Source organism: Phodopus roborovskii, unplaced genomic scaffold (assembly GCF_943737965.1).
Source record: "Phodopus roborovskii unplaced genomic scaffold, PHOROB, whole genome shotgun sequence".
Taxonomy (NCBI): domain Eukaryota; kingdom Metazoa; phylum Chordata; class Mammalia; order Rodentia; family Cricetidae; genus Phodopus; species Phodopus roborovskii.
The window spans coordinates 101,938-118,852 of NW_026125839.1; the positions used below are offsets into that span (position 1 = coordinate 101,938).

The 16,915-nt window shown below is 40.1% G+C and overlaps 1 pseudogene; it reads left to right on the top strand.

Moving 5' to 3' along the window:
- The first annotated feature begins 3,713 nt into the window (after positions 1 to 3,713).
- Positions 3,714 to 10,773, top strand: LOC127217775 (E3 ubiquitin-protein ligase MSL2-like; annotated as a pseudogene).
- Positions 10,774 to 16,915: the final 6,142 nt, after the last annotated feature.

The following is a 16,915-nucleotide window of genomic DNA, read 5'->3' on the forward strand; positions in this document are numbered from 1 at the left end:
ATTTCAGCAGATGGCAGGTGGAATGTCATGGCCCAGATTGGAGGTTGGTTACAGATTTTGAATGGCACATTGTCTCTCAGCAAGTTGTAGCCAGTAGTTGTTGGGGTAGGGATTCTTGTGCTATGCATGATCTGACAGTTCTTTTCAACAAAACAAACACAGTCTGGCCCATGGCTCTCCCTATAGTCATGAGGTCTGTTTACAGATGCTGCAGAAATGAGGTAGCCCCATGACGGGCAACTTGCAGTGAAGCCCCCCAGCGTAAAACATGAGGTTTCTGGGGCCCCTGAAGAGGGGTAAGGGGTACCACACAATGCAAGACCTAAGCTAGGGGTCTCTCATAGAAAATAAAAAAGGGGGAATTGTAAGAATTAAGACCTAGACTAAGAATTACTCCCCCTCCTTCTGCCCTCAGGGCAGGCAGCTGTAACAGCTGGAAAACAAGAGACATGTTTTGTAATGCAAAATGCTAATGTTCCTTTGGCTTCTGCAACCCTGAATGCACACTAACCACCTGTTCTTGGAACCTGAGATGTCTACCCACAGGCTCTGGTTCCCCCTCCTCCATCTCGTGCTGTGGTATATAAGCTAGCCCCCAGACTAAAAGGAAAATAATAAAGAAACTTCTTAATATCAAATATTATCTACAATATAATAATACAAATAATATCTACACAATCCCCAGCTTCTAGGGCTTTGACAGCAGCACAGGCGCCACACAGAAATGTGTCATTAGATAACTACACACCTGGTTAAGTGCCAAGTCATTAGTTAGCCCACCCACACAAAGCCACTAGTTACTACATACACTCAGTCACAAGTTAGTCACACACCTAAGACATTAGTTAGCCATACAGGTAGGAAATGAAGTATGCAAGGTCATCCATAAACAGGCAGCAGTGGGACACAGATTTAATCCCACCTCTTAGGAGGAAGATACATGCATATATTAGCTCAATGCCACTCTGGCCTACTAGAGAAAGAGCGATTGGTGAAAAGGGGAGAGAGTTAGGGAGATATCTACAGAGAAACATAGGGAGAGGAAGAGGGAAAGCCATTAAAAATGGGAGAGAGGGAGGGAGAGAGAAAGACTCCACCTAAAAGAGAAACTGCTAACAGAAATGTTATCCCAGCACTGAGATGGCATGCCTTTAATCCCAGCACTGTCCATGGTGAGAAAGGAGGGATATGACTGGACAGAGGGGAATATAATGTGGGAGGAGACAGGAGGGCTTGCAGTGAGGGTGCTCAGTCTGAGCAGTCATTCTGAGCTTTCATAAAGACAGCAGTCAATTGAGAAGGCCTTGTGACAACAGGATTGGTCCTTTGGTCTGAACACCGGTAGAGGTAAGAACTCTAGAGGCTCACATGGCTCTGCTTCTGAGATCCATCAGCTTTCACCCTCTGAGAGCTGACTCCAAATTTTATTATTAATATCTATCAGAACTTGTTCTGCAAATGTTGTTCTCTCTAGGGAAGTGTGACTTTTTTTGAAGTCAGTATAGGCAAGTTTTCAACATATTAAAAATGAAAGACCTAAAAAGTAATGTTAATGATGGAGTAACCTAGAAACCAATATATGTTCCTTGGAATTTGCTAGCTTCCTCTCACAAGGCCCTGAAATAAGAAGAATTCACACTGCCCCTCCTTTCCTGTGAGTCAACAGGTGGTAAATAGGGTCAAATAGGGTAACTCTGGTTTGCCCAGACAAGATTAATTAACACACCTGAGGCCCTAAGGTCTGCTGACCCTAATAGCAGACCATCCGGCCTCCAAGGCTCACATACTCAATGGACAGAGGGTCCCACCCTCTCGCTAAACATGTGGGTTTGCCTTTAAAAATGCCTGGGCCCAAGGGAGGGGGGCTTCTCCCTAGCCTGCACTCTGGAGGAGCCCATTTGCACAAATGTTTCCTGTTCATTAAAGCCTCTTTCGTTTTGCAGCAACTGGACTGGAAATTGAGTTCTTGGGGTATCGACCGAACCTGGAAGACTCCTCATTCTGAGGGTCTTACAAAAATATGTTATTTTGATTTTCAAAACTATTAATTATCGGTATCTTTTTAATATCTGATTTAAGTGCATTATTGCTTTTATATGTGAGTGTTTATGCTGTCCAATATTTCTAGGTTTTACGTGTTTCATTTCCTTTCTCTCATGTGATGTTGATTATTTATTTCTGTGTAGAAAATTCTCCTGTAGTTTAGGCTTGCCTCATTTAGTGTAATTGATAATTGCATTAAACTTTTTTTTTTTTTTTTTTTTTTTACTTTGGCAGAAAATTTTTTCTACAGATACTCAACCATTTATAGAATGTAACAAATAAGGATGATAAATATGATATACTCAAAGTAAGCTGCTTCCCTTTTTTTAGAGAAATCTTGATCAAATATCAGTTCCCTTTAAGTTGGTTGCATTTTGGGGGGGGGATATGTGACAAGGGCAGGCAATAATTTTAGTCAATAGAAATGTAACATCTCAAGAGCAACAATTGAGGGAATTGTCAGGTAAGAGTGGCTTAAAGCCACATGTATTTCGAGGCTATATATATATATATATATTACATGTTGATCCCAGTTCCCACTCCCTCCCTCCTGCTGAAACTCCCCCCCTCACTTGTACACTGACCTGCCTCCCCTCCCATCCCACAATGCACATTCCACAGGTAGGGCTATGCTATCCAGGTGGGGTCATGTAGATCTGTCAAGTAATTTGAAGTAGGGACTAGGACTTCTCGCTCTAGGTTAAGGCCATATCGCTCCATGTGGGATGTGTCTGCTAGGTCATTTTGTGCACCATGAATACATCCCGGGCCCACTCTATCAGGTCCCTTAGACTGCTCAGTCCTTCTAGCTGAGAACCATATTAAGGGGGTTCTGAGTCAGTCCCATGCTGTATTCCCAGCTATAAATCTGGGGGGCCAATTAGCTCCTCCTAGTTCAGGTCAGCTGTCTCTAGGTGTTTGTGCAATCTGGTCTTGTTGTCACTCTCTGCATCTGGATTCTAGTATGACTCAATGTTTAGTTATGGATGTTTTATTCTGTTTCAAACAGGGACTAGATCAGGACTCCATGATGGTGGATAAGTCAGTTGTTGATCGCACTATTAGGGAAGGACATTTATGGTAGCCTTTTCATGGTTGCTCTAATTATAAGTTGGAATCAGTCTTGTAGTTCTCTAGAATTTTATTTTGGTTCAGTTTTCTCTTCAAACCAATAATGGCTGCCTCTTTTATGTTCCCTCTGTCTCACTGTCTCACTGCCTCTGTCATTCTCTCTCTCTCTTCTGTCTTTATTCTTATGCAGACTGAATCTTCCTAGTCACACATGCTTTCCTCTCTTCCCTTTCACTTTCTCCTATTTCTTTCTCCATTCACTGCCCTCCCCCAATTCCCATGTGCTCTGGGGATCTTCTCCTTTCCCCCATGTGTGAGGGACACTAAGATACTTTATGTTGTTTGTAGCTATTGTTAAGGGTGATGTTCCATTTTCTGCTTGCCACCCCTCATCTCCTCTGTTCCCCTACCACTCATCTGTTGCTTTCTCACCACTCAGCAAAAGAGAGTCACCAGGTTTTGGCTCTTCACAGAAACTCCAGATATCCATACCTGTGGAGCACAAATCAGTGCTCCAACGTGTCATAGACAGGTAACAGGCTCTCATACAGATCCTCAGTTTTTATATCAACAGTATTACACATGTCGATTGTATTCGGATGTTCGGGTAAGGGGATAGTTATACCAGATCTATCTATTGAAGCCCTTTGTAAGTAGGCAAACCATTGACAACAGAACTACCAATAGCAATGCTGTGGGTGCTTTCAGACTTTGGAGATAAATAAGCATGGGTATCTGCTATGGGTTTTGAAGTTGAAGGTAAAGGGGACTGTGTCAAACACAGAGTGAAGAATGAGTCTGAAGGCTTCTCTATGTCCTCACAAAACAATGATCCTTCATTGAATAAAGCTAAAATATCAGAAGAACTGTTTTTTTTTTTTTGTCCTGTGCCAGTCTTGGCTAGGTTATATATTCACATAGTTTCTTGTAGCAGTTCAATAGGATGCTTAACTGCTTGTTTTCCTCAAAGTGCTCATAGTTTATGCACCAGCTACATGAATTTTTCATCATCATTTTCTTGCTTATACATGTTTGTCAGACATAGTGTTGGTGCGTGGATTTGGTGGGTGCAATAGTATCTTGTAGCAAATGTCCACAAACACAGCAAGAGAGGGACTGTCGCAAGTAAGGCAGGATCCTAATAATCTCTTGAAATGCCTTGGGGTCTCCAGGGTCATGGTTGAGCACTAGGCGACTGGTGGAAATGTAAAGACCAGTATCATTCGTGGGGTTCATTGCAAACACTTGGACATCAATGGGTCTCAGTTGAAAAGAAATTCTGGATGCAAGTTTCTAAGCAGCCAGGGAACAATGGTGAGTTTACAACTATTAGGAGAAATCTGAGCAGAACCACTGGCCAAAGCAGCAACCAAAATCCATCAAGTGTGTGAAGCTAAAGCATCCTCCCACACATGGGGCCTCAGTGCCCCACCTGTGTCTCTTAGTCCTGCAGACCAAAGAGAGATGAAACTAGTGAGCAACCAGCTTTGGAGTTCAACCAAGGTAGCTACAGATTGTATGATCTGGCCTGTAATGGCACTTGGTTTAGCCCTTCAGATCTCCTGGTGGCCTGGGCACAAGCAGCATATCTGGCCACAGAGGCACCACTGGATGGAGCTGTAAGCAACGGTATGGACCAGATGAGTTCCAGGTGAGCACCCATATCTCCAGCCATGGGCCCTTACTCCATTGCAGCACCTGCACAGAGGCAGTGGTACGACAAGGACAACCATGCAGGAGTCTAGTGCCAGGAGATTAGGCAGTGGTGGGTGTGTCTGCTGTAATCTTTCAATGCTATATATGGGGTCCATTCTGTGCCTCGTGCAGCAGGAAGGAGGCCCCTACCAAAAAAGGGAGACTCAGGAGGAAATGTGCAGGCCCAAGGTGCTATGAGTGGGAAGAAAACAGGCCCAGCAAGCAGTGGCTGCACCACTCATTCCTAGGTTGCAAACTCAGGATCACCAGCACTAGTGCAGCCCACTCACAGCCCCAGCTCAGTCAGAGCCCCGCCATCTTTTCAGCACAGCACTGATGACTTGTCCAAGCTCTACTGCCACTGCCACTGTCTATTGAGCCATGGCTTAGGCGAGTTCACCGCACCAGGCCACCACCACAGCCCAGCAAACAGGCCTTCTACAGTCTCCTCCCTTGGGCCTGGCTGCCCTCACCTTCACTTCATGCACAGCTCTACCTCATTTGGGCACGTACTGCTCTGTTTGTGGTGGATGGTGCTGTGCTTCAGGCCCACCTGGTATCCTAGAATAGAGCATGCTCAGTGCAAGCCTCAAGCTCCCTCTGCTCTTCCCCAGGTTCTCTCAAATTCTCTCTCTCCTAGGTTGTATGGGTTTTGCTTGATTAGTTAGAAGGCACATTGTCCCTTTGCTTGGACTGTCCCTGTAGTGCACTGTGGTGTAGGGCCCAGGGGTCCCAGGGGGCCTCCCCATGTCTCCCCACCTTGATATCATTAACTCAAGGGGCAGAGACACTGTCATCCTTGAGACTCTGATGTGGCTAGACCTAGTTAGCATGTGCGCAGCATGCTTTCAATCCCTCCACACCACCCCTCCAGCTTCCTTTCCATCCACTTCCCCTTTCACCTGATTTGTCTCTAAAAGCCCCCTCCACACCCTCCCAGAGCTACCGACTGTCTCATTTCTTGTGCAACACACCCCTCACCTCTTATCCCCCTGCCCGTTAATATAGCCTTTCACTATTAATAGTGCACTTTGACAGTCCATTTAGAAAACCCTTTAAACATATTAACCCATGCAAACCATCCCCACCTGCCTCGCTGCAACCCCTTCCCCCACGCACAAACCCCCCAAACAAAAATGAGCACACTACGCATGATCTGCTCTCCACTTCTGGGTCCTAGAACAGGGCATGCTCAGTGCAATCCTCAAGCTCTCTCTGCTCCTCCCACACATGCTCTCAAATTCTCTCTCTCCAAGGTTGTGTGGGTTTTGGTGGATTGGATAGTAGGCACATTGTCCCTTCTCTTGGGCTGTCCCTGTAGTGCACTGTGGTGCAGGGCCTGGGGTCCCAGCCAGGGCTCCCCATGTCTTGCCAACTGCTGTGAGAGAGAGAAACCTCTGGATAATAGACCAATAGATTCTAACACAATTGAGGCAGTCATCAAAACCCTCCCAACCAAAAAAAAAGCCCTGGGCAAGATGGCTGCAGTGTAGACTTCTACCAGAAATCCAAAGAGCGAATACCAATATTCCTCACTAGTTCCACACAATAGGAACAGAAGGCTCATTACCAAACTCTATGCGGCCACAATTACCTAGGTACCCAAGACACAAAAAGATACAAATAAGGAAGAGAACTACAGACTAATATCCCTCATGAACACGAATGAAAAACGCCTCAATAAAATACTAGCAAATAAAATCCAGGCACACATCAGGGAAATCATCCACAACGACAAAGGAGGCTTCATCCCTGCATTGTAGGGATGGTTTATCATGTCACGCCCAACCTCAATCAACAAGGAAGACGCAACTCAGGGGAGATCTTCTTCTAGCAGTTTAATCATGATCCTTGAACATGCTTCTTCTTCTAACTCTGGGGAAACAGAGTTAAATCTCCTTGTGCTGACAAACTCTAGTGAGCAATGTGGACCCTGCAGGTAGGCTGCTCTTATAGGGAAGCAGGCAAGCTAAACAGGCTTAGCCAAATAAGGACTTGTTTATGACAGCGCTCACCATCTGGAAGGTGGAAGGGGGAAGCCAGCACCATCTTTAAGGCGTGGCACTTTGCAGCTCTCTACATTATCATTTGAAAATCTATCAATGTGATCAACCATATAAACAAACTGAAAAAGAAAAACCACATGATCATCTTACTGGATGCTGAAAAATCCTTTGACAAAATTCAAGCCCATTTCATGATAAAGGTCTTGGAGAGACAGGAATAATCAGTAAACCAACAGCCAACATCAAACAGAATGCAGAGAAACTTAAGGTGATTCCTCTAAAATCAGGAACAAGATAAGTCTGTTCTCTGTACATAGCTCTTCAATAATGTACTTGAAGTACTTACAAAAGGAATAAAACGACAATAGATCAACAGAATGCAAATTGGAAAGTAAGAAGTCAAACTATCACTATTTGCACATGATATGACAGTTTACATAAAGGACACAAAAAGATCTACCAGAGAATGGGTACAGCTGACATAAACATTCAGCAAACTAGCAGGATACAAGAGAAGGTCAAAAAAATCAGTAGCCCTACAATATACAGATGACAAATGAGCTCAGAAAGAAATCAGAGAAATATTACCCATTACAATAGCCACAACATAAATTATCTTTAACTAATGCTTACCAAACATGTGAGAGATTTATATAGCAAGAATATTGGGTCTTTAAAGAAGTAAAATAAAGAAGATACCATAAAACAGAAAGATCTACCATGCTCATGGATAGGTAGGATAAATATAATAAAGATAGAAATCTTGCCAAAAGAAATCTAAAAATTCATTGCAATCCCCATCAAAATCCCAGCACAATTCTCCACTTACCTTGAAAGTATAATAACTTACATTAAATGGAAAAAGAAAAGACTGAGAATAGTTAAAACAACCAAGTACAATAAAAAAAAAATTCATGATGCATCACCATCCTCAACTTCAAACTATATAGAACTATAGTTCTGAAAACAGCTTTGTATTGACACAAAAATATAAAGGTAGACAAAAAGAATTAAATCAAAAACCCTGATAATAACCCACCCACCTATGGTCATCTGAGTTTTGACAAAACAAAACAGCTAAAACTATACAATGGGAGGAAGAATGCATCTTTAACAAATGTTGCTGGCATAACTGGCTGTTGGTGTGTATATAAGACTACAGAAAGACTTAGAAGCTTATGTAAGGCAAAGGACACAGTTGATGAGAACACAGCAGCCCACAGACTGGGAAATGGTCTTCTATTACCCTATATCTGACAGAGGGACGATCTCAAAAATATACAGAGAAAACATGAAGCTAGTCACCAAAACACCAAATGGCCTTATTTAAAAAAAAAAATGGGGTATAGAACTGAATAAAGAATTCTCAATATAGGAAATAGAAAAGGCTGGAAGACACTTAAGACAGTGCTCAGCATCCTTAGCTATCAGGGAAATGCAAATAAAAACAACTCTTAGATAATGTCTTATTCTTGGTAGAATTGCTAAAATTATTAACACCATTGACAACTTATGATGGAGAGGATGTGGACAAAGGGGAACCCTCCTCGAATGCTGTTGGGATTGCAAACTTGTACTGCCATTTTGGAGATAATTATGGTGGTTCAGCAAAATCAAAATCAGTCAATTACTGGGTCTGGCAATCCCACTCTTTGGCATATATCTAAATGAACCACATCCATACAACCAAAAGATCTGTTCAACTATGTTTGTAGCAAGAACCTGAAAACAACCTAGATGCCCCTCAAGTGAAGAATGGATTACAAATGTGGCACATTTACACAATGGAATACTTCTCTGTGTGGGAAAAAATTGGAATCTTGAAGTTCACAGGCAAATGGATGGAATTTGAAAAAAACCATCCTGAATGAGGTAACCCTGTAAAAAAAAAAATGAGGAACATGGTATGTACTCATTCATATATGGGTTTTCGACATAGATAAAGCATCAACAGTGATGGGACATGTCATGCTGTAAACATGTTTCTCATACTGGTTAAGTAATCAAGCACTGTTGGCCAATAGGAAAGCAAGAGAGGCAGGACTAGGAGACAAAGAGGAAAGAGGAAGGAGGAAGGATGAGTCAAGATGGAGTCTGGAGAGAGCAGGACACCAGCCAGTTCTCAGTAAGATAACCACGTGGAAATATTTAGATAAACAGAAATGGGTTAATAATTAAGACAGAGCTAGCCAATAAGAAACAAGTAACGGGCCAATAGTATTATATCAAATAGTTAGTCTCTGTGTATTATTTGGGGCTGGTGTGGCAATGGGACAAGACTAGGTAAACAATATATGGATGTGAAGTAGTATACCCAAAGCATGCTCAATTATACCACAAAGACATTTGATTATCTATGTTCATAGCCACATTTTTCATAATAGCTAGATCTTGGAAACAACCTATATGACTATCAACTGTAAAACAGATAAAGATAATGTGGTGTATGTACACAATAGCATACTCCTTAGTGATCAGAAACAGTAACATCCTAAAATTTCTAGGTACATGGACAGAACCAAAATAACTACCAAGAGAAGTCCCCAAAATTCAGAAAGATACATAATATATATAGTAATCATAAGTTTGTAGTAGATATAAAGTAGATGATACCCAACCAACAATCTAAAACTGCTGAGAATCAATTAAACTCTTGCAGAAACAGAAAGAAACAGGTGCATAAATACACCGGTAATCATTTGGCCAAGCTCCTGGAGTACAATCACAGGGAGATAGGAGCAATAATAAAAACAAAGCACTCAAGACCATGATGGCAAAACCTGCAAAATAAGCTGATCCAAGCTAGTGTGAGATCAAGGAACCTGATTTGATAACAAAGGAACTACATAAGACTTAACTGTACTCCCTTAATATACGGGACAATGGTGATTCTAAGATAATAAATGCACAAACTGAGTTAGTATAGCCCATTTTATATATATATGAAGAGATACCTTGTCAGCTGAGACACAGGTTTTTGAGGGGTGGAGAGGTGTCTTAGTTCTGCCTCAAGTGGATGAAGGGAGAAACATAGTAGAAAGTAATCTGCAGTTTAGAAACTGTTTCAAATACAGAGGTTGCATGTCCTAATTTGCATCCAAATTTGGAAGCCACTGTATCCAATGAACCTTTTTTTTCAGCTTTCTTCCAAGTCTCTTAGCCATAATATTTTTTATGCCTACCAGCCCTACACCCCATGTGTTATCATGTACAGCAGCAACTCCAAAGGTAGCAAAGTTGAATCGAAAAAGAACCTCATATGAAAGTTACAGTGAAAAAGTTCAGCCACTTCCAATTTCTACCATAATTGGAGGCACAACACTTGGGGCATCTGCTCCTGTGACGGTGAAGCATGAAAGGAAAATCTTCCTTCAATCTATAGCTACTGTTTCCAATGGAGGTACAACACCCAAGACCAGCAAAACTGTACTTTTATCTACTAAAAGCATGAAAAATTGTCATGAACATGGATCCAAGAAATACCACTCTATATCCAAGCCAGGTATTCTTTAAAATGACAAGGCAGGAAAGGCAAAGATTCTTAGTCATCATGTTATGCCAGGAAGTCCTACCAAGACTGTGTGCAAAAAACCCCAGAGAGAGGATGTAAATGTGGGCCTGCTATGCAAAATCCAAGTAATCTTACATGCAGCAGCCAGTGCTGACATTGTTACTCTAACCAGAAACCCTGCATACATTGCAGATGCTGAAGGCTGCCAGAACTCCTACACGGCCAATGGGGAGAAGAAGCTGGAGGCATCTGCTGTGCCAGCGAAGGCCTTGGAGCAGAGCAGACTCACATTGGGTGTTAATGTGTCCAGCAATGCTGTGTGCAACACAAGTACCAGTACCAGTGTTATTATCAATCACAGGTTCCCCAGTAATGACATTTTTAGCTGCCAGTACAAATGATAACAAATGTTTGAATGAAGCTATGGATATGAGATTTGAATGTTAACTCAATGGATCTTGAAGCCTACCCCTGGTAGGAAATAGCTACAGTTTTATGGCAGCTATTCTGTTGTTTTAACTTGCCAGAATTTCTGCATATAGATCACTTGTATCACATGTTTCCATTGCTAAGTTATATGTGTTAGTGTCGTGGAAACAGTGTGCAGATAATGGAGGAGTAATGCTACAATTATATGTTCTTAGTTCTTACAGAACCTGAGAGTTTGAGAACAAATGCTGATGCAAGATGCAACTGATTTATACAAAATGAACTTTGTCAAGGAAAATAACCTCATTGTTTTTGATCATGTTTTGTGCATAATCAAAGTTGATGATTAAATGTAAGGAAGTGGCATCAAGTAAGTTCATCAGGATTGTGCTATTTTTTTTTTTTAAATAGTGATTAGGTTATCAGGTACAGCCTTCTGATTTCTGATGCCACAGAGAACTTTCTCCTGTTGAAAAGTTGATGTGTTCAGCTCAACTTTTGCACTGACATAATACCGATTCTGATCATGAAAATTGGCTACTGGCATATTTGAATCAGTTCTTAAATCAGCAGTATCAGCAATCAGCAGTATTAAGAAAGAAAATTTCCCACTCATTAGGATGTTTTAAAAAAATCTCTTTTAAAAGAAATATGTCTTTAAAAAGTGAACAAATAAATTCTGTCTTACCACTAATGTTAAGCAGTTTATGCTGTAAATATTTGAGTTCAGCCCCCTTTCTAATTTCTGACTCACTTCTATGAAAAAATTTTAAGTCCTTTCATTTGAGCAATGTTCTATTTGTTAAATAAAGTGAAGAGTTGTTTTATTCTGAACATAATTGAATTTATATAGTTCATAACATATTTTATAAAATATAAAAATATTTAAAAATTGGGTCATATTTAGAATAATTTTGGAATATTGCCCTAAATGTTCCCAGATTTATACATTATATTTATAGCCATTGATGATTTATTTGATTTTTTTTTTATTCCTGTTTATTTGCCACAGGCATTACATTGAATATACTCCCTTTTTTCTTTGTCTTTTTTATCCTTTTTTGTATTTTTGCTTTTCAAGGGTGCTGTTCTTAAGGAAGGCTTCTTTATCAAGGACTTAATAAAATGCCTTTGATGAACCTTGTGCATTTAGGTGGATGTAAATCTTGGAAGATTTTCTTTAGAATATTATTTTGCATGTAAAGGGAAACTGTGTTTGAATTTTCATGTGTTTCTTTCTATTAACTTTATGGGGAAGACAAACATTCTGTTGAAGGGAAGTCTAGTCAGTTCCTTGAAAATGCATGGCCCAAGTTAACAAGGACTAACTAGGTGTAGAGATAACCCTGTGATTTCAAAAATTTGCTGGTTTGTCAGTGCAAATTTCAAGAAAAATTCTGCTAGGGAAGTTCCAGTTTCTGCTGCATTCACCATCTATTGAGATCTGATGTGTGAAGTTGTTTTGATTTGGCACACAGCATGTTCAATGATGGTTACTCACCTCATAAAGACATGGATAAGCATCTATTGGACACAGAGCAGATGACACCTCTTGTTGTGTAGTGTATCCTGGTGTCCTTTCCTGTGAATGTGGTCAAGAAGGAATAGGAAGTTGAGGAGAGGGAAAGAGTATTTCCGAAGAAGAAAAGAGATACCCTAAAAGAGGGAGCCATTATAGACTTAAGGAAAATGGCACTGGGAAAATGCCCTGAGACCTACAATGATGAAAACAACATATATTGTAATGAATAGTGGAGAGGCTATCATTAATCCCCTTCCTAGAAAACGAGATTAATGACTAGCCTATATGCCATCCTGGAGCCTTCACCTAATAGCTGATGAAAGCAGAAGCAGACGCCCAAAGCTAAACACTAAGACAAACTCCTGGAATACAGTTACTTAGAGGGAGGAGTGATGAGCAAATGTGTCAAGACCAGGCTGAAAAAATCCACAAAATAAGCTGACCTGAACAAAGCATAACTCATGCAAACCCAGTCTGATAGCTGGTAAACCAGCATATGACTGTACCAGGCGCCCTGAATGTACGTGTTATTTAGGAGGACTTGGCAGTCTATGGGGCCTTTAGTAATGGATCACTACTTATCCCTAATATATGAAGAAACTTTGGGAGCCTATCCCCCATAAAGGGATACGTTCTCCCCATAGACATATGGTGGAGGCCTTAGGCCATGTTCCAAATGATATGACACACTTTTAAGACTCCCGTGGAAGGCTTCACTCGCTATGGGGAGCATCACCATGGTGGAATGGGGTTGGGTGGAGAAAATGGAAGAGGATTGGTAGATGAGGAAATGGGGATTGACATGTAAAACAAACTTGTTTCAAATTCAAATAAAAATGAAAAAGTATTACCACATTTCTTTTTAAAAAGACACCCCCCAAAAAAAAAAATACCAAGAAGGATGGTAGCAAAAAGGAATAAAGAAAGAATTAAAGAAGTGAAGAAAAATATAAAAATAAAATTAATAAATGAATATGAGGAGGGAATAATATTAAATGATAATGGATTTAAAGTGATTGGGGAAAGGCAGGTAGAAAAGAATAAGCAATGACAAATAAACAAATGAAGCTAGAACAAAAATATGAGTAGGTAATATTTACTATCTAAGGGAGGATATTTTAATGAATGTATTTTAGATTGCAAAACAATAATTACTGGTAAAGTGGCCATACATATGCTAAAGAAAAGACATGTATTATTACTGCAAATATAATGAAGGTTTTGCTATAGTATAATTTATCTAAAAGTGATGTTAATTGTCTTATTTCAGTGGGAGGACTATTTCACCCCATACTCAGAAACCCTAAGTTTCTTGTAGATCATCCTGTTAGGTGGATGCCTTTTGGATTTTCCTGCATATACGTACTCACAGGTAGTGTTGAAGCTTTTAGATCTTGTTTGGATTATCTCAATTTTAAAGTTTTATTAATGGAAAGGGCATGACATAAATGTGATGATGAGAGTTCAGAAATCAAGGGGAAATGGTATAATAATATTAAAATTAAACAGTGAATAAAAAAAAACAGCAAACACAAGGAGGAGTAAAAAAGTTTTCTCCCCTGGATATGTGGATTGATTTGCTTTAAAAAGGAAAGGAACAGCTAGGACACTGAGTGGGTCTCCATTGTGAGAATAACTCTCCATTATTACAATACCCCTCTGCCCCTCCCCCCGCCTCTAGGCTAAGGGAGTATCCCTTCATGGGGAATGTGCTATAAAGTCCTTTCATGTACTAAGGATAGATCCTTGTTCCACTATCAGAGATCACTTAGACTACCAAGGCATTCTAACTAGGACCCACATTAAGGATGTCTGATGCAGTATAAAGCTGTTGTCCCAAATATCATTTGGGGGTTCATGAACTCCCCCTTGTTCAGGTCAGATGTCTCTGTCGGTTACTGTTGTTTGGTCTTTGTAAGGACTACGGGTTTTCTGCCCACTACTGCCTGGGTTTGTCCCACCGCCATGCCAGCCCCAATTAACACACAGAGACTCTGTAGATAATTCTGTTGGCCAGTTACTAGTTTCTTATCGGCTAGCTCTGTGTTAATTATTAATCCATTTTTATGTATTTCCACGTGGTCTTACCAGTGAGAGGCAGCTGGTGGTTCTAGTCTCTCCAGACTCTCCATGTTGACCCCTCCTTCCTCCTTCCTATTTCCTCCTTGTCTCCTAGTCCTCCTATCTTCCTTTCCTATTGGCCAAAAGTGCTTTATTCATTAACCAATATGAGAAACATATACAGAATGACATCTCACATCAGGTCTTGACCACTTTTCTTATCATTTAACCTCTCTGCAACTGCATTACAGGAGTTAGCTCAGTGATTAGCTGTGAGTGTCTGCTTATGTCTATAAAAGCTATGATAAGAGGGCTCTATGATGGGAGATAAGTTAGTTATCAATCTCATTATGAGGGAAGTGCATATAAGGTAGACTTTCCAGTGTTGCTCAGATTGTTATGTGTGGCCATCCTTGTAGGTCTCTGGACATTTTTCTAGAGTCAGATTTCTTTTCAAACTTATGAGGCTCCCTCTATTATGGGATCTCTCTCTGTCTCTGTCTATCATTGCTCTTGTCTGTTTGTTACCCAACTAAATTTTTCTACTCCCACATGTTCTCCTCACCTAACTTCTCTTTTTCCTAATTCCCTCTATAGTAACTGAGAACACCCACCTACTCCCAATAGGCTCAGGAGACCTTCTTGCTTTGCCATTCTGTGAGGGACCTTCTATGAATCTCTTAGGTCCCACCTCATATAATAGTTTCTCTGGATGTGTGAAATATAGACTGTTGATACTTTTCTTTATATCTAAAATCCACCTATGTTTGAGTCCATACCATGCTTCTCTTTTTATGACTGGGTTACATAACTCAGGATGGCTTCTTCCATTTCCATCCATTTGCCTGCGAATTTCCAAGATTTCATTGTTTTTTTAAATTTTATGTTTTATTATTATTATTATTTATTCCATTGTGTAAATGGTCCACATCATCTTTATCCATTCTTCACTTGAGTGACTTCTAGGTTGCTTCTAGGTTCTTGCTATTACAACTAATGCTGCTACTATGACCGTAGTTGAACAGATTTTTTTTTCTTTTTTTTTCTTTTTCTTTTTCTTTTTTTTTTTTTTGCATGGATGTGGATCATATGGATATATACCAGAGAGTGCAATTGCTGGTATATGTGGTGGACTGATTCCCATTATCCTGAGGAACTGCCACACTGATCTACAAAATGGCTGTAGATGTTTACACTCCCACAATTAATGGAGGAGTGTTCCCCTTTCTCCACATCCTCTCTAGCATAAGTAGTCATTGGTGTTTCTAATTATAGCCATTCTGACAGGAACAATTTGGTATATCTGAATTGTTTTCATTTGCATTTCTATGATGACTAAGGATATTGAGCACTTTCTTAATTGTCTCTTAGCCATTCTGTTTACCTCTAGTGAGAATTCTCTATTCAGTATGTACCTCAATTTTTAATTGGATTATTTGGTATTCTGGTGACTGGTTTCTAAAATTTCTTTGTATAATTTGGAGATCAACCCTCTGTCAAATGAGGGTTTTGTGAAGACCATTTCCCATTCTGTGAGTTTCCATTTGGACTTTTCAACTGTATCCTTTATATTACAGAAATTTCTCATTTTAAGGAGGACCATTTATTAATTGCTAATCTTAATGTCTGTGCTATTGGTGTTATGTTCAGGGAGCAAACCCATGAAAAAAAATTTTAAGGATACCTCCCACTTTCTATTCTAAGACCTTCAGTGTAGCTGGATTCATGTTGAAGTCTTTGATCAATTTGTACTAAAGATTTGGGCATGGCAATTGATATGGTTGTATCTGCAGTCTTCTATACACCATTATCCAGTTGTGCCAGCACAATTTGTTGAAGGTACTTTCCTGCTGTCATTATATTATTTCAATGTCTTTGTTAAAATCAGGTGTTCAGAGGTGTATTAGTTAATATCCGTATTTTCTATTTAATTATATAGTTCTGCCTGTAAATTTTTGGGACAATACCAAGCTGCGTTCAGGACTACAGCTCTATATTAGATTTTGAATTTGATGATGGTGATGACTCCTGATGTTCCTTTATTGTACATGGTTGTCTTGGCTATTCTGGGTCTTTCCTTTTTCCATATTAAGTAGACTATTATTTCCTTCAATCTCACTGTAGAATTGTGATGGGATTTTGATGGGGACTGCATTAAATCTGTAGAATGCTTTTGGAAAGATTGCCATTTTTACTATGGTTTTCCTACCTATATATGAACATTGAACATCTTTCCATTTTCTGGAATCTTTTTTAATTTATTTCTTTTAAAGACACACACTTCTTGGTATATAGGTTATTCACTTGTTTGCCCAGAATTTCCCCAAGATAATTTATGTGTTTTTGACTATTATAAAAGGATTTTTTGAGTTAATCTTATCATTTTTTTAATATTACATATTGATCCCACTTCCCTCTCCCTCCCTTTTTTCTTCCCTCACTCTTATCCTCTCTTCCCCCTCACATGCACGCTGACCACCCTCGCCTCCCATCCCTCCACCCCAATTCCACATGTAGGGCAATGCTATCCAGGTGGGGTCATGTAAATCTGTCAAGTGATTTGAAGTAGGGACTAGG